The following is a 21,734-nucleotide window of genomic DNA, read 5'->3' on the forward strand; positions in this document are numbered from 1 at the left end:
CTGGAAAATAAATTAAAAAAAAAAAAAAAAAAAAAGAAAAAGAAAAAAGAAGAGCTAACAACCAGCTGATCACTACTATTTGATTTCCTATATTTAGCAATGTTTTGGTTAAATGTGCCTGTTCTTCCAACTAGTCACTAGGAGAGTTTCACTGTGATAACAAAACCAGTTTTTTAATCTTTGGTAGAACTGTGTTTTAGAGTGAAATAGTAGAAAGATGGAAAAATAATGTAAAATCTAATTATGAACTGAAACCACAAAAACTTTAAAAACTCAGCACTCCTGATGCTTGTTAGCTGTGAAATAGCTAGCAACCTTATTATTACTTACTGCTCAGGTGACTGAAGTAGTAAAAAGTTAGTCAGATTTATGCGTTGTTTCTGTCTGCACTATTGTGTTTTTGGAAGGCAAAGAGACACCTACCACTAAAAGCCATGGCAGCTATAAGAATCTAAATCTGCCCTCCTTTCCCAAGCTTTTCTTTATGGCAACATTTTAGCACTTGGTGCTAACTGATGATGGATACATTTAATCCAGAAAATTCAATTGCTTACTCGTGCTGCTGCTGCTATGGTTACAAATAACGACATAACTTCTTGTTCTGGTGGTGATGATGATAAGGGTTGTTATGATGGGTCAAGATGAGAAGTTATGAAGTCAGAAAGACTCCTCTGAAGTCCAATCTCTATTGTGGTTGAGTAGCACTTGAAGAAAAAGTCCTGGACCTTCTCTCTGAAAGCTGAAGAAAGAGTAAGGTTTTCTTTTTTCCTTGTTTTGATAGTCTTAAAAATGCAGACATGTATCACTCATGTATTTTACTACTTTTAAAAACATAGTATGTGTATATGTATTTTGCTATTTATTAGTCCAGATTAAAGAACAAAGCAGTGTTAGGAAGAAGTGGTGAAATCAGATTTAGAGGGTGATTAGATCCAATCCCACCCAAAGGCTTCCAGCAGACTGAAAGCCAAAGCTTCCTTTTTCTCTCAAAGCCATGTCGACTCTTTTATTTTTTAATCTACCTCCTCTGCTTATGCCCATCACAGCTCATTGTACTCCCTGGGTATGCCTCTGTCACCCCGGAGGAGTCTATGCTTTCAATGCTAGTCTATGCTCTCAATCCCTTAGGTCAGATAATTTTACCTATATGCAACGTTGGCATGTTCCTGTCACTTATATATTAGTAGTTTACTTGGGTTTTCCAGGAAGCTGTCTTGAAAATCTCTGCCACAGTTGCTTTTCTCTCTAATCCTTTCTCTTGGTAGGTGATGCAGGAGAAAAGTACAGGGAAAAAAATAGGTGTTTTCTTGAGCTCTACAGCTTTTGTAATTTCTCCTGTAAATCTCAGAGTTTTTCTTTCCCTTGCAGCACTTGACAAAGGGAAGGATACAAACTGGGTAGTGCTCCTCAGGCCTCCATTTCCAACAGCTCTCTAGTAATTTTGCCAAGCCACAGGGAGCAAAAAGCCCTGTGCCAGAACCTTCTCTCATTTACACTGGCGTACATTTGAAGGCAAAGCCAGCAAAGTCAATATAGTTTCATGACAGTGAAAATAATGTGAGATCAGAGTTTGATAAGCTGCTTTTGGTTGTCTTGCAAGGAATTAAGAGGTATTCAAACACATTTCAGCCTAGGCACTTGCCTGGTATTTCTGCATATTCATGCTAACCATACAGATTTTCTCATCATGTTCTCTGACTCTGACCACCCCTGCTCAGGTGCCATGCTTCATCATATAGATTGCATTAGTGCCAAAACATGAGCCTTTCATGAGATAATGGAAAGCTGTAGAATTTGTAGTTAAATGCAACACTAAGGGCATCTGATCCACCACTGAGTCCCAATAAGCAGGATAAGTGTTATAGGGAGGTTGTGTTGGCAATTGAAATAACAAATGGATGGAGCAGCTTCCTTACGAAGTGAGACTGGAAGGTTGGGGTGCTTCAGTTTGAACGGAAAAGGCTGTGGAGAGGGGTATGATGGAGATTTAGAGGATCATGAAGGGGTGGATAAGGAAAATGTAGAATCTTTTTTCACCACCCTCCACAATACTCTGAGTCATTCATTAAAATAAGTACATGGTTGATTTAAAACAGATAAAAGAAAGTACTTTTTTTTACATAGAGTGTGGTGACCTTCTGGACAGAGAGTTATGGAGAGAGACAGCACTGGCAACTTTAGAGAGAGGTTAGGCAAATTCATAGACAGCAGGTCAATTAACCAGCAAGAACCATTAACCACAAACCAGCAAGAATGTACCCTCTAATATCCCTAACTGGGTCGCTGCAGAAGCTGAGGAAGCATGAGGTGAATGGGCCACAGGGTCCAGGTATGCTCCTTGTATAGCATCGCCTCGTGCCTCTGCAAGAGACAAAATGCTGAACTAGCTGATTATGGCCAGTAGGGTTTTTTCTTTTGCTGTTATATTCTCACTGTCTTTTGTGATGTTTTTCCATTCAAATTGTGAGGAACATTTTAACTGGCTTCTGGAGTCTACTAGAGTGCTGTTTTTATAGCATGTTACTGTGGGGATGCATTGTATGCCCTTGGGTGCTACATAAGAGCAGGAATGAAGATGCAAAGCTTTCTGGGACTATCTGGAGGACAGAAATGGGAAAGAAGGAGCCAAACTTGTTCAGTGCCATCCACGCAGAGTCCCTCCTGTGAACTGTAGAGACCCAGAGGCACACCCAGGCTTTGTTCTGGAGGAACTTGTTGCTTCACTGCAAAAGAAATTCCAAGAATAAGTAACAGTTATGACATTTATGAAACAGGCAGCGCTAGTCAGAGGACCAGGACACACAACTGGGACCCGAGTTATTTGAGACCGTGAACATAACTGGATTAGGTTTCGCCTATACTATTAGCTGGTCTGCTGTACAGAAAAAGGATCCAGACAACTTACTTACAAAGGGTTAGAACCAACGATAGGAGCCTGCATGGGGTCACACGGCTGACTTCCCTCCCCATTTCGTTACATGGGCCGGCACTCGGTTAATACTGACGCCTCTTTCTTCCATTGTCCTGCATGGCGCTGGCAATGAATAGGCTCCTGGGGTTGTGGCTTAAGGGGATTATTAGGAAAAAAACATGCCTCATATGAAAATCCAGCACTAAAAACTGTGGCAGTTTAAAAGACTGATGAAGCGAAGGTGTTGAGCTTTAATTATGGGCTTTCTCTATGTACGAGGCGGAAGAATTCAGGTGAAAGCTTCAGCTGCCTCAACACAAACATAGCAGGGTCATAATGAAACTGTTTCTAATTGCCTAAGCCAGCAGGAAAAGAAGACAGCAAGGAAGGGCCCCTATATGGGAGTACATGGTGTCCTGCTCCTGTTTTTTCTCAAATCCACGTGTTCCTGTGGCTATGGTAAACATGGTGTTTAACTGGCTTGTACGATTTAATTGCATACACATCATTACCAACATTACCAACACACTCATTTTTACACAGACTCTTTTGCCCTTCATAGGGACAATTTTTTGCATGATCTTGTGGCATCAGAAACAGAAGGATATGGGTTTTCATGACATTATTTGCCTCTCTGCGGGAGCATATGATTGTAAGGTCTGCAAATAAGCTTGCCTGGGGACAAAGGTTTTTCTATTAAGATTTTCTATGAGGCCCCACAACCCTTAGAATTACTATGAGACTTGTGTTGTCAGTTGACTCATACAGAAAAGTCAGGATGAGATTATTTGCTTCTTCATGTCTGATTTATTGCTCTATTTTTCAGACTGCTGCTCTCCTAGGTCATGGATGACAATATGTGTTCCAACATCTTTTTGGGGGAAGCAGGGGAACAGCTCTGAATGTAGCTTGCTGCATACACAATCCTAAATATGCAGCTCATGATCCTGTCCAAGTAAAAACTGCAATGTAAGGAAGCTCTGATAGATCATTCTTCATTTCTCCCTCTCTTTTCAGTAAAAAACATTCAGTCTACAATGTTGATTGAATCTCTAAAATTGTCTGCTTCTTTCCTGCCTTTATAAATAGTTTCCTATTTGATGTGTATTTACTTTCATTTTTCTTTTTAGGTTTGAACGCACTTGTCATTGTAACAGTGATAATAATTTGCAACAGATGTTAGGACCCTATTAGTACTTTGCTTGCGCAACAGAGAATTGAGACACTTATGTATAGTTCCTGGAAATATTTATTCAGTTTTCCATACTTTTTTGAGTGCAGTTGGTCATTTCATAACAGTAGCCTGAAGAGAGACCACAGATGAACTGTCAGTTTTGACTGAGTTTCAATTGGAAAGTTCTGTTAAATCAAAGCTCTTCAAGTGGAACTCAGGGAGTGTGAACTGCTGCACCTTCAAATCAAGAAAATGTTCATATGAATTTCTTGGAAACTAAACCATTTGATATTGTGTATTATAGTCTAGCCTCTACGTTGGAGAACGAGATTTCACCCTGTCTGTATTTGCGTGTTTATTGCAGGATATTCATTAAATTATTTATTTCTAACTCAGAATCATTAATATCTTTACTCTTCCACACTTTTTTTGATATATTGCTCTGGGTCTAGCACAGGAGATTTGTCAAGGAACTGTATGAATTTCTTAATATGATGAAAACTTTCCTATGCAACCATTCAGGCAACTGATGGGGAACAGGTACCTTGTACCTTAACAGTAGATTGTATGCATCTATGGGGCAAAGATATTCAAAGCAGTTTTTAAAATTCATTTCTGCATGCCAAATGTGTGCTTATGAGTGCTCCAAAGTAATTACACAGGAACTGTGATTTGTTTTGAGTTCAATGTGACCAATTTTGTGCCAACAAGCGATTGCACTTGTAACTGCCCATTTGACACGTGCCATAATGTTTTTGCACTTCTGCATGCATATTTTGAAGAATACAAACCAGGACCTCACAGTTTGCAATGGAACAAATGAAGCATGGTAGCGAGTCATTAAGAAGGCTGGTTTTGCATGCAAATTCCTTGAATCAGTAGAAGTGTTGATTTCTAGGACAAAAGCAGCTTGCTTCACTGATTCTTTATAAATTATTTTAAAACTTGCCTATTAATTGTAATTTATCTCTTTTAAGCTTGGTGAACAGGTGCTTTTAGCCCTTAAGACCTGCTGAGGAGCAAGTTCCCTTTTTATTTACATTTTTAATTGCTCAGTTGTCACAACCAGCCACGACGCAGAAGTGATTCCACTGAATAATTTCACTTGGCATTTTGATGTCTGTTTTTTTCAGATCTCTGCATTATTTGGCTGATCTTGACCTGTGCCATGTCATTCAGTGACACACACCTTCATTTTTAACTACTTTCATACTACTCTACTAAGGAATTGTATTCAACCTGAATATCTAGTTTCTTACATGTATCCACCCATAGCTCTCCTGGCTTTTTCTTTATGTCTGCAAGGTCAAACCCATTCCTCTTCTAATTATACACGGTACCTACTCAAATCTTTTCTGCTCGAGCATGTCAGCGGTTGAAGTAATTACATTAGTGTGAATGTAAAAAAAACAATGAGAAGAGAAGGGAATACAAAGAATGTAAAGCTTTAAGAGGAAAAGAAAATTATAGATACTGTCACTGAATGTACTAAGTCCACTCAGACAATATTGTTTCAGGTGTTAAACAGTCTGGGGACCTGGCTTGAATTTAGGTAAAAAATGCCAGTGTTTTTCACATTTCATTCTTTGTTATTAGTGTTCAGATGAAAGTCATAAGGTTTTCATCAAATTAGTTGCCGTCAGGGAGGTATCTGTGTGTCTGAAGGAGAAGAAATCTTCAGTCTTGCCCACTGAAGTTATTGTCTTACCTTAAATAAGATTGCTTAGGACCTCCCAGAAAGGAAACAGTGTACTAGCTTGTATGAAATGAACAGTTGCCAGGGCACTGCTGATGAAAACGTAGTGGTTTTCAATTAATTTTCCATTTGCATTGTATTTCTTCCTTCAGGGCAAATATGTTGAGAAATTTATGAATAATCACAGTTGCCTTTTCAATTTAAAAACTCTACACACTCTCTGCTTTTTGAGTAAAGACCCTATGTCCTATACTTTATGCTACAGGTAGAAATCTTCTCATTTAGCAGTGGACAAAGCTTAGACATATTGATTCCTTTAGACGTACCTAGCCTAGTATCCTTTCCTTCTGGTGTGTGTAGTTCAATGCTTTTCCTTAGAAGGGCACACAGAGGGGAGACCTGTGCACAAGAGGTAGTGTTTTATTTTAGTAAGATTTTGATTGACATCTTTTCACGTGTCTTCTGGTTTGGGTTTACTTTGGGTAGAGACAGTCAACATAGTACTTGGCACTTAGAAGATGACACAATTAATCTTGTGACAATAGGTATCAAAGCAGGTCTGGAAAGAGCCTGAAATCAGCTTTCCCACTGATAATCACTTTCTGCTGGTATGTACCCTGGTTGTTCATACTTACAGTCCATACTACTCTATTCTATACAGTGAGACCTGGAGGCAGACTGAGCTTTCTCAGCTGATTCTGACCACCTCAGGAGTAAAGGAAAAGACCCATATTTTTCTGGCCAATTTTGCCCTAAGCCGAGTTAAGTATGCAGTGTGTATTTAATCAATTTTGGCAGTGGAGTATTCTGCAGTTGTTGTTATACACGGTGGCCACAGTAAGAGAGCACTGCTGTTAAACATTATGTTTTAGTGCTTAGATTTTTGCAGTCAGTTACACTTCACAGAAATCAAGTAACAGTGGAACTATCATCTTTGCTATAGGTCAATAAAACACAAAATCTGTGCTTTGACACTTCTGATGAGAAGCTCCTCTCTCCAGTCAAAATAGAATGGACCAGGTGACTGGATTTTAGTTATTCTGTAACATTACATCTGACTTCCTTCTGCATCAGAAGTGAAGGTGAGATATATGATTATAGCAATAATTGCATAGCACTTTTTAAGTTTGCTTTTGAAGCTGGTTAATTTACTCCTGTTCATGTTTCAAAGTCATTCATATACTAGAGTGCAATTTTTCCGACATTTATTTATTCACAGAGGAATACCAATCAGCTACAAAATTCACAAATTGTTTCTGAATTCATCACTTTCAGCTGAAAAAAATTAATAAATAAATCAAAAGGTTTCTCACTTTTAAGAGAAAACTTATTTTTATTTTGAAATATTTCATTACAAAATTGACCTAATTTTACTAATAAAACCCTCATGGGCTATATATTTCAGGTTGAAAAATATGTTTCTCTTAACCTAAAATTATTTGGGGATGGAGATGTTTTGTTTGGACAAAAATTTTAAAATTTTCAATCTTTTATTAACCAAAACATTTTTTTTTTTTTTTTTTTTTTTTTTAAGTTTCTTCAGCTGCCTATGAAAAACTGAATTGTCTTTGCAGGTTCAGCCTTCTGTCCCACATTGCCTTTTGCATGAACTTGGGTTTCATTTTTAGATTAATCGGTCTGATTGGAGGATTGCGTTAAATTTTGTGAATTTTTCCCTGGTATTATGAAACTAGATGAAACAAAGTGATGCAGCCCAAGTTTTTGTTCACACTCAAACTAGAATGATAAGGGAAAAAACAGATGAGAACTGAACTGGCAGAAAAGACACAGTGGACATATTTGTAAAATTTGCATTGAATTCAAAGAAACCAGGACCTGAAGGAAGCTTTAAGCTAAATCTTGTCAAATCAGGCTGATCTTTATAATAAACATACTTGGTCTTGTGATCTAAATGTCATCTCATCCATTCATGTTTGGGGAGGAAGGGACTGATATTTTGCAACAGGTTAAAATGTCATGCTTGGGCAATTTTTGATTTGTTGGTGATTTGGAGAACTGTGAAGTAGGTAAGGCTAGTGAGCCTAGCATAAGTAGCACCAGAGCTATCAAATATGGAAATTTGCTATCAATAGAAAACATCCAAAGTTCAAGAACATTATTATTACATTTGAATTGGGTCAGTTTGTCATGAGAGAACTCCAAGAGATATTATATCATTTCCTGACAATACAGAGAAACATTTGAGTTCTTTGATGATAGCGGAGTTGATCAGTTTCAGAGAGTTTCAGCGTTATGGCATGCCCATAACATGAGGATATGTCATTAATATTGTAATAAAAGAATCAGGCTTGATGAAATTTTAACCTTCTAGAAACTCTGATTGAAAAGCAAAGCATTCAGTTCTTAATAATTGCCTTTTTATCTAGCAAAGTGTTTCAGGGGCAAGGTTAGTTGTTAGTACCAGGAAAAGAATCCTCCTTTTTCACTTTAAAAAAGCAGGTTTTTGTAAGTGAAGGCTTTGCTTTTGTATTTTAAAGTAGTGAGTGGAGAGAACATATATTGTAGTTCCTCAAATCCAAAGAAATTCCAAATGCAGAATTATAGACATAAGATTTGAAAACAGTCCATAACATCTTAACACTGAATCTTTCTGATTTGTATTGGACATCTGTCTGCAATTTTTCTTTTATTGTTACTTATTTCTAAATTGGTGTCTTTGGACATGACCTTGAATTTTGGTAGCTTTTAATTTTCATGTGTTTAGCTAGGAGATCAAAGCTTAATATGAAGAAAGCTAGGACTCACTGCTTTCTTCTATGGGATGAGTTAGCCAGGATTACACAATTATGCCTTTTTTCCATAAAACAGACTGCTCATAGTTTTAATGAAAGCTAGATAAAATACAGCAATTGACTTTTTAGGGCATTTAGGCACAAGTCTTCTAATACTCAATTCAAAATAAAATAATAGTTACTACAAAATAGATCGGAATACAGCAATTTTTATCTGCAATTTTACAAGAAGGTAGGTGGGTGCATGATCTACAGCCTGCCATTAATCATCAAGGGTTCTATGAATCTGAAGTTTTCTAATTCTCAAAGACGTAAATTTCATAGCAATTCACAATGTGATACCAAATCAATTAGGAAACAGTCTAAATGAAGCCAATCACATAAATGAAAAGATATGTCTATCCTTTTGCTTATATTTTGTTTATACAACGTATCTCAATCAAAACTCTTCACAGCTACAGATGTTTTATTCTAAAATTCCATATTCTAAGACATTTGTTTCTATTATTGCCTATTCAAAATAATACATACCCTTTCTGATACTAATGATCTGGTCTATAATTGTACCATAAATTTTTAATCTCTGGGGTTTTTTTCCAAACAATTGATCTCAATGGTATAACCATTCTGACAGTGTCTCTAATCTCAACTCAAGAGAGAAAAAAATTAACCTTCATTTCTTCCTTATGCCTGACATATTTCACCATATAATCAGACTGTTTTTCTTTCAATTAATGTTGGCTCCATGCTGTTTTTCTCTATTTGCAGATATTAATGAATAAATTTAACCTCTGAATCACAGGTTTTTAAATTGGCTGAAGGAATAAATGTATAGCTGCATTTATAAATATATATCAAACCAGTCAAAGGCTTGGCTGTATATTCTACCTTGATGTGCATGCAAAATTTCCATTACTGTTAATGGGAGATAATGCGGGTGTTTTGAGGGCAGAATATATTCCAGGCAGTATCCTGTAACATGGTTTTTTTCCTACTAGTCCCGTTTTTCCTTCTTTGTATGCTGGTTGCTACTGTTACATAGCATTTGAATTTGAATTTTAGGAACTTTACTGAAAGCAGTAACAGAATTTATAGTTTTATCACAACAGAAATATTTTGCAAGGTTCACAAGGGATACACCTGTACTAGGAAACCAAGGGCACAGACGAAAGCATGTTTGGCCAGATGTAGATATGTAAATTGTAGACACCGATGTTTAAGCAGATGAAGCCCTCCTGAATTTCTGCTCTGTGGTTAGGACCACATACAATGATAGCAAAAAAAAAAAAAGCCATGATTACTATTAATGGTGGTGGTGGTGGTAGCAAAGGGACATTGGCACAATGATGGTGGTGCGGGACGATGTCCATGTGGCAGAAAAAATACTACTTTCCCTGTACAGAGGCTGCAGACCAGAAAATTCAAGACAAAAAATAGATCGTTGGAAATGTTTTCTCAGGATGTTTAGTGCCACAGCTGATTATGAAAGGATAAATAAAAGTTCCTCTATGTCAGTGAGCTGTTCACAATTTTTATTACCACTCATTTCATAAAAGCCTTTAAAAATCCCTAGTTTTTCTGTGTGCATCCGAAATGACATGTCTCTCCGGGCTTTCACTACAACTAGTGTCAGTAAGTCATTGAAGAGTTTGCAGATTCAGAACCTTTATCTGTATAAAAACCAGAGCCAAGGCAATTCCTTTATTTTGTAAGTATCTAATGCTTTTCTTCCTTTTCTTGTCATTTGGTTGTGCCTTCAGCTCTCTTGATTGAAAAAGAGTGAGAATGAGAGAATTGGGTGAGACAGAGAAAGATGTTCCCCTCACAGTGAAAAAGCTGGTGCAGAGCATCCTACAGCCCAATTTCAAGAAGTCAGTTGTGTTCCCACTTCTGTTGGGATGTGTGTATAGCACAGTGACAAGTGAAGTGCTAAGCAGCTATGCTTAGCCAATGAAAATGGCATTATTTAGGGTTTTTTTTGCCCCTGTGAAACGGGTTAGAGGAAATTATTTAGAAGAAACACCCAATTAAAAAAAAAAAAAAAAAAAAAAAAAAAAAAAAGGCAGTAAGAATTTTGAAAATAGGTGAGAGTGTCACTGCTGGGTACACTCACAGTTCCCTTATAGTGTGTTCCAGTCAGTCATTAAACAGTCATCAGTAAGGGGCAAGAGGATATACACTTGGAGAGTATATACAGGTGGCCACCACCTGCAGGCTAGTTGCAACTGTAAAGTTTTGGGTAACCTAAATACATAGTTTGTTCTTTAATTTCTAATCATCTTTAGATGACAAATGGGTCTATTTCATTATTTTTCAAGATGACCAGTTTTCCTGTCAATTGATGATTAATCATCTCAGGATCAACTGGCAACAGAAAAAAATGCAAATGAGATGAAACACAGTTAGCATTGTTTAAGACCAGAAAGGATATCTGCTATTGAAATGCTGAGGCACTCACTCTGCATACAGCACAATGCAAGATGCTAACACATGAACTGAAGTCATTTTAGTTCTGATAAAGCTTCAGGCTGTGGTTAAAATCATGCTGTTGTGAGGTAGTACTGGATTGTTTTATTTGTTAAAAGCATATTAAAGGTATTTCTGACCCTATCTAGGACTGAACTCTACAGCTCTATTAGATGTAATAAAGAATTAAAAGTGAGGAGAAAAAGATAGAGATGATGATAGAAATACTGCAGTATTGTTTCAAAAGCTTTAACAAACAACAGTGTCTGCAGGCATCAGTGGAAGAGGTGTTGATACAACAACAGAACAATATAATTTATTTGGAAGAGCTGCCAAGGGAAGGTGGTCTTGTGATAAAAAACTGCTAGATTTGGAGGAGCCCATTAGAGTTTTAAACCAGAAGAAAAATGCCCATATAACTCCTTGTTTGTTTTGGAACTGTGTCTTGCTTTGGTCATTTTGTTGTGCTCCTTGGGAATTAAGTATGTTTTCGCTTATAAGAGATAGACCTCATGTTTCCTCATGAAAGCTTGAGCTACTAACTGTGGCATCACTCTCCAGAGGAACATATGCAAACAAGTTACAGTAGTCCCCTGCCTATAGTACTGTCATATTTCATTTAGAAAATTATATGAGGAGATTTCATACAGAAGAAACAGTCCTTCTATTTCCTTATTTGCGAATTGCATGCCAGAGTGCTCCCATTAAACAACAAATGAAAAACATGTCCAAGAGCTAACATGCGTATTTATACTCAATATCTCAACATTTTTCAGCTTGAAGTATCCCAAAGTCTTAGTGTGTTCTTTTTGATGGAAACAGATGTTATGGGCAGTTCTTTGTGTAGACTTGGACCATATCACTTGGATCTGGCAGGAATCAACATGTTGAAGGATTATGCTAGGTTTTTATATAAGTAAATAACACATTTTTTGCATTGCTGTGTGTCTTCCCCAAATGCTAAGGAAATAAATAACTTAGGTAGAGGATGTGATGCCTTTTATTGGACTGTAGTGTATCATGTGCTGGGCCCAAATATTGGTTTAATGAAAAAAAAAAAAAAAATTCCACGCCTTCAAGTCTGCACCGACCAACCCTTATTCCTTTTAAACAACATTTTTTTCCTCTCCTTTAGAAAAGCTGCCTCTTGCATGGGCCTTCTCCTTCCCTGGGACAATTTTCTCAACACAGAGCTAACTCACAAGGATATATTTGCAAGGCAGGAGGTGATCCAAACCCCACACCTACTTCTTTGAACTGGTTCATCTCAATGGTTTGTGTCCTAGTCTAAATGGCATTTATTTGTCAGAATCACAGCCTTTGATGATCCATTCCAGGGCTTTGAAGAAGGGAAATTGCTCTGTCCTTGTTGCTGAAGCACTGTTTTATGCCTTCAGCAGAGGCTCCAGTAGACCATGATACAATAGCTAGAGGAAACTTCATTAAGACCATGATAATGACTAAAATACATTCCACATTAACTGGTGTGGAACTTCTTGGCTGAGTTATGGGGTAAAGGACCATCAAGATAGATAAAGATCAGCAGAGTTAATGCTAGAGGAAATGAGCACCATACAGTAATAAAAACTTTCCCCTGCCATGCACTATGTGACATTGTGTTGGATTCTTCTAGCCAAACAATGGCAAAATATGCTTATTCTCCATTATAAATCTGTCCACAATTTGGATTCACTTTGCAAGAAGGTAGGATTTTCACTGTAAGCATGTCTACAAGAAAAATCATGGTTTCAAAAAAACCCCATGGTTTGAAGAAAAACATTTTGCCAAAATTTTGTGTTAAGCAGGACATGGAGAAAGAAGAGAAGAGACTGAAACCATTCAAAATAAACTTAAGAGAGACTTACTTAAGAGTCTAACCTTGTCCATTGCATATGTGCACATGACTTGCAGCATGAGGGGTTACATGTTTATTTTGAAGAAAGGTAGTTAAAAGTGGACATTAAAAGCTTTGGTTTATGATATGCACTTGACTGCATTGCATTTCTCACTTGGTGTTTTCTAAGTTTTGAGTGCTTGTCTTTGCAATGTCAGGGTTCTTTCAAAAGGGTGTCTGTGCATGAAGGAGAAAGAGAGTAATTTCCTAAGTTTTTAATAAAGAAAAAAGGAGAAAACAAACAAACAAACAAACACAAATTCCATCAGATAGCAACTGAGTGACATGCACATGCACCCTTACAGGCATGGCAGCCTGTAGATCCACTGCACAGAACTCTTGCCTTTTGAGATAATTTTGTAACTGCTGGATGAGGTTCTTATCCTTTCGGCTGAGCAGCACTAACAGAGACTGAAATGCACATTTTCCCACTGGGGGTGTACAAAATGCTTGCTGGTAAATGTGAGGTTTAAGAGCTATGGAGCTTCAGATACATCTGTCCCATTTTGTCTAAGTGGTACCGGTCCTGGTATATGATGCTACATCTAACTTCTAGACTTTTGCCGAGCTGAATTTTGTCCAGTTCAGATTGGACTGTATCCTCCTTCACAGAGTCTGGGCTTAGCAATCAGCAGAGAAAACACTGAGTTCACACAAAATAAGAGAGAGAGAAAGAGAGACTTCCTGGCCTCAAGAGCTGGCAGCAGGCAGGAAAACACAACCAGTGTGGAAGGAATTTTTAAGCACGCAGCTGCCAACAGCCTCAGCTCTTGTCTGAGCATGGACAAACTCAGGGGCTTTTTGAAAGGCTACAACTAAGAGACAGAGATGGCACATGACACATCCTTAGTCCAGATTTGACTTTCTACCTGTTAAATGTAGAGTCTCTACCACAAAATCTAATATACTGAGAGTGTTATTCCAACAAACTCTTGTAAGGTTTTATTGTTATTTTTCTGAGATGGACAATCAGTGAGTTTTATCTGAATGTCTTTCTGAGAAACGGATGACGTGTTTTGAATGATAGTATTTTTAAAAATTCAGCCTAAGGCAGATACCAAGTCTGGAAAGTTTTAGCCTGAGTGGTTAAAGTTTGACAGAATTTTAAGTCACTGAAAATAAAAATTTATTAGGAGTGTTGGGAAACTTCAAATGTAGGTAGTGTTACCACCTCCATTAACAATACATGTGAAAATTCAACATCTAGGTACAGAAAATAAGACTCATGTATTAGAGTGTTGGTATATTAATATGCATATGGAGAGAGAGACAAAATAAAATGCTTCTTTCCATATTTTTTTAATGAGACAGAATCATATGTTAGCAAGAAAAACAGGCATACTTAAGAAATTAAATTGAACAGAAATAGGAACAACTCTGGCTTTATACGTTCCCTTGACAAATCTCTCAAGTTTTTATGACTGTATAATCCAGCTCCTGTCACAGTTTTCTGCCATGGCATCTTTCAGACGATTGGTTTTGTGCATAATTATTAGTCTGATGCTGCTAATCTCTCATTTCTGCAGGAATAAACTCAACTGCTTCTGAGTGCTTAGAGTTTCTTTTACAAGGATGTCTTTCAGGTGGCCTAAGGGGAAAGTGGGAGATCCAAATTTAGTGATTATGCTTGACCTTTTGTACATGCCAGGTGGTCTAGAAACTGGGCAGTATATGGGCAGTATTTTCCAGCTTTATCGGGAAGATGATGAGTAATGACATTCAAGTGTGGTACCTCCTGTTAATTAAGAAACACAATTGGTGGGATTTCTTTCACCTGCATTAGTTGGGTCAAGAGTAATGCATGTAGGCCAACCCAGTTCCCAATCTGTGGAGAGGGTGACCTGTTCTCACAGAGGACAGGTTTGTATTGCTAGAATGCTTACCCTCCCTATGGAGCTGCCTATTTTTCCCTGTTAATTAGACAGGAGGGTCTAGATGATTTATGTGCCCCAGGCACCCAAGTTTCAGATGGCTACACCTAATGGAGATGAGACTCTGTGGCTGTAATAATTTTCCTTCTTCCTGCAGGGATGAAGCTTACATAGACATGAATACTTTTTTTGTCTTCTTAGTGCTCCTACCAACTCTTGGCAGCTCAGATATATTTCATCCTGGTTTAAGATCAAATACATAGCAGATGCAACAACAGAAAACTTGGTCTCTGGCTGTGCAGGATCCTAGGTGAACACTCATTCTCTGAGTCGTCTCTTCAGCATTTTGTGCTTTTTATCACAAGATGTTCCTGACTCGCCTACTGAAAGTAGCATAGCTCTACAAAACTCTCTAAACTTGCTTGTAGACTTTGTCTGAGGCCTCAGCCAGATAAAAGTGATGGGAAGAATACATGCCTTCATGAGTAAAACCTGTGCCTTTGTGAGTAAAATGCTTTTTTGGAGGGTGGGCAGGTCTTATAAGAATGAATTTGTTCTTTTGTTGACTTAACGTTCATGTGCACCAACCAAAAAATAGTAAATAAATCAGTATTCATACTCATTCTAGCCTATGACATTTCTTTTTTCTTGTTTCCAGACTCTGGAAACTAATACTTCACAATAATTTCTGTCAACAGTAAAGAATCATAAGCATTTTTTTCTTTCACTAAACAAGAAGTGCTACTGCTTGTCTTCATTTCAAGCTCCCTTTGTAGCTTATTCTTGTTTTGGATACCATATATCAAAAGACTCTGCTCCCTTGCAAATATCTGCTCCTTTGTCGATACCAGCCTTGATATGTCAGGAGTCACACTATTTTTCTGTCATCACTTTCAGATTTTCTCCCACTGTTAAATAGTAAGGGAGCTTCTACTGCAAGAAAGGCATGGTCCCTAGCAGGGACCTCCAAAGTTAGTCATGGTTTGAAGGATTATGGCCCCCTTAAACAGAAAGCAGAGTGTGGGACTACCTTTTGAGACATTCTTGGTGATTCAACCCCTGAGTTTCCTGTAGTCAATGTCCCGTCTTTCTTTCTCCAGAGCACATGAGACAGCTTTCCTCCAATCTCAATTAAGCAAGCTCTAAGTCTATATACTGGGGAACAGCCATTGTCTTACCTCTCCTCCCACCATGTGGCATTTGAAACACACCCTAAGAAATGTCTCTGTTCCTCAGTAGAAAAGCATTCTCCCTGCTTGTCCTGTTTTTTTTTGTGTGTGTTTTGGTTTGGTTTTTTTTTTTTCAAAATATGCCAGCGAAGAGGGAAGGATTTCTCACTTTCTTCTGAGGAGTTATGCAAAGACCAGAAACATGTATGGGCATAATTTTCTTAAGATACTTCCCATCTCACTTTCCCCCAGGAAGCTCTTTGTCCACTACTTGTCATACATAAAATGAGAAAGAAGGGTTGTCTGTGCCTGATTCATTCTTTGAAGTGTCTGCCACAGCAGTGCAATAAATAACCATAAACTTTGTATCCTTGAGATGAGAAATCAATCCACAGAGGCAACTTTTAGATATTTCATCTGGAATAAGAATCCAAGGAGGAGGAAGATTAAGTGAAATGGATAAGAGAAGAACTTGCCTGTCACCTTGCCTCATGTTTGTTAATTGGATATAACTGTAGGAAGAGGCAGCATTCAGCTTCAGGGTTCTTTCTATGTGAAAAGCAAAGGTGAATTCCCTGATTCACTACAAAAAGCTCTCTCCCCTGCCCCCCCCCCCCCTTTTTTTTTTTTTTTTTTTGTTTGGATTATTGATTTCTCTAACATATTTTAAGCATCTTTCTAGCTGCTGCTTTTTTCCCATCCCAGACTCTGCCTGCCCTCCTCTGGTCTTTCCACACCTTCACAGGCAAAGAACTGAAATGTTGAAATATCTGAAAACCAGAAAATGTAAGAAAGAAAGAAGGTATTAATAAAAAGGAAACTAGTTAAGGTAATAATGCTATATGTAACACCTGTCTTTATCTTAGGATAAATAACATGAGAAGCATCTACCAAATTTAGGATCACTGGCCTATGGGTTAGGCAGACCTTTAGTCTCCTACTTTGTTCAGGCACCTCAAAAGTCTCATGGTGAATGACTTTGTGTGGGCAAGATGTTTACTTCAGGGAAGAATAGTGAATCCACACTTCTTGAGTCATGGTAAAATATCTGTACATACCATCCTGTCTTTTTAGATTATCTTTCTCAATTTTAAGATCTTTGTGAAAACAAAAAAATCAAAGAACAGTGTTTGCATGAAGTAATGGGAGACACTTGTTCTTTAGGTGTGATGTTTTCTCCTTCTCCCCCAAGTTACAGATTATTTCAAAAATTCTACTGGCAATGCATAGGGAAAATTTCCTCTCAAATTTGTCAATACATTTCTTAATTTTTTGTTCCTGTTCTTCCTGACCATGTAATGTAGCTGAGCAGGGAAAAGGCAAGAGAGAAATAATGAAGATGTCCACAACAATGGAGTACTGCTAGAAATCTGCCATCTGACTAGTGACAGCAAATGATGTTTCAAAGTAATCAGTGCCTGGAATGGACTGAAAAATACAAGAAAAAGAGAACACGTCCTAGAACCTAGAGATTCCTGTTGGTCTTTAAATTTTAAAAGCATTTGCTTAACTTATTCTTTGCATGCTATTCTAAAATATTCACAAGTATCAGTGATGTTCAGGGAGTTCGTACTGAAGAGTTGGAAGCCCTTTCATGACTGATCTGATCTGACTCACCATGTCATCCTCATAAGTGCAATCTTTGCTATTGCCCAGAGACACCCCCTTTCACGGGGAAAAGTGTAAAAGCAGCACTTTGGAAACATCGTGTAGGAAGACTTCATAATACAGTTAAGTACAGTGCAATGTGGCTGAAAATACAGCCTCAATCGATGCCAATATTCGTAGAATCATATTATAAAACAATAGAATGGTTTGGGTTGGAAGGGACCTTAAAGATCACCTAGTTCCAACCCCCCTGCCATGGGCAGGGACACCTTCCACTAGACCAGGTTGCTCAAAGCCCCATCCAACCTGGCCTTGAACACTTCCAGGGATGGGGCATCCACAGCTTCTCTGGGTAACCTGTTCCAGTGTGTCACCACCCTCACAGTAAAAATTTCTTCCTAATACCTAATATAAATCTACCTTCTTTCAGTTTGAAACCATTACCCCTCATCCTATCTCTACACTCCCTGATAAAGAGTCCCTCCCCAGCTTTCTTGTAGGCCCCCTTTAGGTACTGGAAAGCTGCTAGAAGGTGTCTCTGGAGCCTTCTCTTCTCCAGGCTGAACAACCCCAACTCTTTCAGCCTGTCTTCATAGGAGAGGTGCTCCAGCCTCTGATCATCTTTGTGGACCTCCTCTGGACCCACTCGAGCAGGTCCATGTCTTTCCTGACATGACGCAGGACACTGAGCTCTTCTGAAGTGGTAACTGGAGGTCAGGCTTGATACTTAATGGTCTAGAATTATACTAGGAAACTATATAAAGTAATTGAATTGAATCCTAAATCTCCAGTAGCTGCAATACATTTGATACCTAGCTGGCATGCAGACACCTCAATACTAGGCATTTTCATCTCCAACTGAGTCCTTCTCTGAAAGGCAAGTTTAATAAAACTTTAAGTTTATGTAATATTGCAGCAAAAGTTGCCAGCTTTTCCAGCATCAAGAGTTGATAATTTCTTAAATTGTCCTTTAGAAATTTTCCAGGCTAAAAAAAAATCTGTCTTAAACCCTTCAACATATTTCTCAAGCAGTTTCTCTCATTTAAATGACTGTGAACTTCCTAACGAACGCGATTTCTTTGTGTTTCACTTTCACATTTCACATGACCACAGTGATGTGGTCATAAATTAAACATCTACAAGTGTTTTAAATCTATTCTGATTAAACTTTGATATTTTTAGCTGCATATAAAGGGTTGCAACCAGTTTCCGCCCTCTTCTAGATGCTGTACAAACTATAAAGAATGCCAATCTCTTACTAGATAGTTTATAATTTGAGGCATATTCTGGTGGTTAGGAGCATAAGTAAATTTCCCATTAGTTTGTATGAGTCACTAGTTTATACTGTAACATCTTAATTTCACATCAATTAATCATGTGATTATTGGTTTAAGGTATTCACAGTGGAAAAAGCTTTTGAGAAAGATGAGTAATCAAACTGTTTTGAAAAGCAGCTGTTCATGCACAGTTGACAGAAACTTGTACTGTTACTGTATGTATGAGAGGGATTACAAAAATTCCTGTATTTGTAAAGGGAGAAAAAAAAAAATCGGTATTTTCAAATTCATCTCATGTCCATTGAACTGAATGCTATATTGGTGGAGCTTCTGCAGTCTGTCTTCTCAGTTCATTCATTAAAAATAAAAAAAAAATAATTGAAAAAGACATGGGGCGGGGAGGAACACAGTGCAGGAAATTAGAAATAGTTGTGGGTTTTCCTGTGGCAGGTATCTTCAGTTAGTTATCAAAGGCCTCCCTTACGCTGAAGTAAAAGGCTACTTTGCAATTTTATCTCCCCTCTGTCAGCAAGCAAGCAAGAAGTACAGTGCACTGCTGAAAAAACAGGGAAAGATTGTATAGGTGAAAACACAGCTAAGAACTCATCAGAAAGATAACCGAGACTTATTCTCTGTGTGCTCATGCCTGGGACTGAAGCCACTGGGAGTTACTGTTGTATTAGACCTTCCGAATTAGGCTATTAGCAAATGTTTCTTACTGGCATGGACATGGACATTAGGAATGAAGTTCATGTACTAGATTAACTGTTACTTTCTGCAATTTTTTGCCTGTTTCATTACAGAGAGAAAAATTTTCAAGCCTGCCCCAAGGAACTCATTTAGTTTGAAATATGTACTATTCAGTTCGCATTAGTTTAGAAGTTTTCAAGGTACTCTCATTAGCTCAGGTTTAACAGTTATTCTTTACTTACCTTTCTAGTCAAAGCATTCCCCTCTATGGGGTTGGCAACTGCTCTAAGAATAAAACTGGCCCCTTTCTGGTGTCTGACGTGCCCAGTAGAGCAGACAGGGAACATCTGGATCATCTGCTTTACTAGCTGTGTATACTCCACTTTCACCCTATTTTCCATCTACCTAAAATTCACCCTGTGTTTTCAATTGATCTTCCTACTTATTTCCTCCCCAAAGGCTCAAATCTGCATCCAGTGAAGTCAGTATGAATGTTATATGAGAAAGTTCAAGCCTTTAGACTGTGATTTAACAAGGTACTTAAGCACATGCCTGGCTTAGTGCACAAGAACCTTCTCATTGAAAGCAGCAGAAAGATTGCTATTGGCCTAATTGGGAACAAGAGCGAGCTATGAACCATTAAGCAGCTGCTGAATTCCACTGCAGCAGTGACTGTGTTTCAGTGATGGGCTGGGTGTGAGCCCTGTGAACAGTTTATGATGTGCTTGGGAACCTTAAGAATGAAAGCAGCTCTATACCAACTGCACCCAACCATGGAATTTACCAGTCTAGACAATATATCTGCTGGTCCACAGCCACCAAGAAGCTTGTAAAAAGGAAAATGGTATTTTCCAGAACAAATTGAGAATTATTTCTCCCCAAACTCGAGGCTAATCAGTGAAGAGTATTTGTCAAGACTCTCAAGAAGTGGAAATTTTTAATGTGTCTCTCTGTCATTTGCCAGAATAGGATTTTTAAGCACTTAATTGTACATACATATACATGCATGCATGCATGTTTACATATGAGATAGTACACATACATCTCGTTAACCTCGCAGGGCAAGACTAGGAATACTGTTTCTGAGTTTGCTCTGATCTTTGTCTTCTAATGTTCCAGAATGGAAGCAATCACCAGCATTTACAAATAAATATTTGAAAAAAAACCCCAAGTGATTTGTTTTATAAAAGCCAGAAAATTCACAAAGACTGATGAATTTATCCACAGGTACTGTCTTCTCTTATTTCCCCAATGTAAAATTTGGTACTCCTGTAGGAGGTGTTTGATGTGTAGGTGAGTGTAATATTGTCATAGATAAGCTGTGCAGCCTGTACGCAGATGCCTACGACTTATGTGAGAGGCAACGCAGTGGAAGATTCATTGTGTGATGATAGATAGGAAAAGACAATGCTTATTTTTGGTGGTTGGTTGAATCTCCCACTGCCCTTTATACTTAGGACAATTTATGGCATATTTAAGGATGTGGGATCCACACCCCTCAATTTTCTTTATCTCTTGCCCACAATAAAGCCTCATAATCCATCACATGCCAAGGAAAACACTTAGTGCCTTAGGTCATGGTTCAGTGAAGGAGTGACATTGCTTAGTTGCGATTGCACTGCCTCCTACCTACAGGCAAACGTGAAGCCATGACAGCGTCAATGCAGCACCCTGGTTCTCCTCTAGCCCAGGAATTCCCAAGAGACCGGCTGTGACTCCATGCTGCAAACACACGAGGTATAGCCCAGGCCCAGGCGATGTGAGGCTTACACCAGCTGCAGTCCTGTGCTCAGCATACGCCATAGAATGGCTCTCTGGATCCATTTAAGACAGCTTTAGTGTAAATGTGGTAAGGACTACAGGCCATCTAACTCCCACGCTGTGCCTCCACCTCTGCTAGGCTTTGGGTTAGGCAATATAATTTGGAAATACTTTCGTACTGTTATGGCTGCTGCTTACCCCTAAAAAGTTGTAGTCTCAACCAGTCATTCACTAGTCTCTGTCTTAGTCATTAAGGACTGCTTGTGCAATGCCCACAAAAATGGTGTTACAGCACTGAGTGAGAGAGGCTGCTATGCTTTCAGGGGTTCAAACAAGAAATTGTATCCATAAATAGGCTGTTTTTCTTAGAAATTTGCCACTCTTTGTGGTCATTTATCTAAGATCTGTGCACTGTGTCTGGAAAGCAAACCTCCTTTATCTGAAGTTATAGTTGAGATCTGTGT

Source organism: Accipiter gentilis, chromosome 2, assembly GCF_929443795.1.
Source record: "Accipiter gentilis chromosome 2, bAccGen1.1, whole genome shotgun sequence".
Lineage (NCBI taxonomy): Eukaryota > Metazoa > Chordata > Aves > Accipitriformes > Accipitridae > Astur > Astur gentilis.